We start from the raw sequence: 1765 nt of genomic DNA on the forward strand, positions 1-1765 counted from the left end.
TAATATTGTCAAATAGATGGGCTATATCCCTTTGCAGTTCTTCTCATAAGGAGAGGGGGGTGAGTGATGAATGGAGAAGGGAGAGAGGAGAGAGGGAGCAAGTGGTCTCTGTCAGACTGTGTAAGCACTGGGTGTCCAATGTCCAGAGAAACGGAGGGGTGATCAGTTGTTCCCGCCATCTTTCAACTTCCAATGAGGAGATGAGAGGGAGCAGGTTGGTCATCGGTTCAGAAATCAAACATCCAGGTGCTTGAGCTAAAAACAGAGTCATGGAGAAAAGGACTCAAACTTTGCTATTACAATGTTTTTCTACTGAATCGGCTTAGTATTGTTGAGAGTGAATGAACACTGTAAAAGTGAAAATGGGTGTTTTTATTGAATTACATAAAGTCAAATGTTTTCTTGAAAAAGTATCTGAATCGTATTTATGCTTAGAAACGTTTAGGTATATTTAAAGGCAAGAATAGATCCAGGGTGCTTTGGGATGGATCACGATTACAATAAATGTATAGTAAACTGACATACATATATGTATTTATGTCAATACAGTATGGGCAATATGTGTCCCAAAGTACACACTACTACTAATAATAATTGATTCAACTTTTCATTACTAAAATAATCTCAAAGCGCTTGAAAAAGCAAAACAAACAAGAATCAAATAATACAGACATATGATTGAGTAGGTTTGAAGGCGTCTCACCGACGCCTCGCCACCACGCCTGTCAGACTATGACTTCTCCATAGCCGTGGACTCTATAACACTCTACCTCACAAAATGACCTTTGAGATGAAAATAAAGGTGCTTTTCATGTAATATAGTACTGTACAAATACTGTCTACAACTGACTGTCCTACTTTGTGCTTGTCACACCACTTCGGTTGAGAGTTCCTTTCAGTGGCAGATACACAACATCGGGTCAAGTGACACAAACGTATGTTCACGGAGGCACAGTTCCCATGGGGTTGGAGCGATGCAACCATAGTCTAAGAAACTGACACCAACGAACTGCCATTTAGAGGAACGTTGAGTCGCTCTAAGATAGAATATGACTCTCAGATAGAGCATGAATCCTACCACAGACATTTAGAACTAGAGATATACATCTAAAAAAGCATTGGTCAAATGTGATGTCATGCATTCTGTTTTGGTCTGGAAAATACGTATAGCACCCCAGCCCTGAGGAAAGGGTGAGGAGGGGTGAAGAGGGGAAAGTGGTTGAAGGGGTGAGGAGGGGAAGGGGTGAGAGGTATGAGTGAGGAGGGGAGGGAGTAAGAGTGAGGGGTGAGACCTATGAAGGAGCTCCCAATTGTGAGTTGTCATGTTGTTCTTATAGCTTGTATGGCTGACTGATTGGCCCATGTTGTGATGTAGCCTGTGATTGGTTGGCCCATGTTGCGATGTAGCCTGTGATTGGTTGGCCCATGTTGTGATGTAGCCTGTGTTTGGTTGGCCCATGTTATGATGCAGCCAGCCTGTGATTGGTTGGCCCATGTTGCGATGTAGCCTGTGATTGGTTGGCCCATGTTGTGATGTAGCCTGTGATTGGTTGGCCCATGTTATGATGCAGCCAGCCTGTGATTGGTTGGCCCATGTTGCGATGTAGCCTGTGATTGGTTGGCCCATGTTGCGATATAGCCTGTGATTGGTTGGCCCATGTTGTGATGTTTCCTGTGATTGAAAATAAAATGAGGAGAAAAATAGCTTCGCTGACTGATGACCTCTCTAGGGTATCCCACACACAGAGGGAGGGAGAGTGTCTGT

General features: G+C 43.6%; 1 protein-coding gene across 2 annotated transcripts in view; it reads left to right on the forward strand.

Moving 5' to 3' along the window:
• Positions 1–1222, forward strand: part of ntn5 (netrin 5) — an 18637-nt gene extending 17415 nt beyond the window's left edge. For both annotated transcript variants that reach the window (XM_029666815.2, XM_029666814.2), the window contains one exon: positions 1–1222. This exon is cut by the window's left edge and continues 696 nt beyond it. The gene's annotated coding sequence lies outside the window, so the exon portion shown is untranslated.
• Positions 1223–1765: the final 543 nt, after the last annotated feature.

This window comes from Oncorhynchus nerka, linkage group LG8 (genome assembly GCF_034236695.1).
Source record: "Oncorhynchus nerka isolate Pitt River linkage group LG8, Oner_Uvic_2.0, whole genome shotgun sequence".
NCBI lineage: Eukaryota > Metazoa > Chordata > Actinopteri > Salmoniformes > Salmonidae > Oncorhynchus > Oncorhynchus nerka.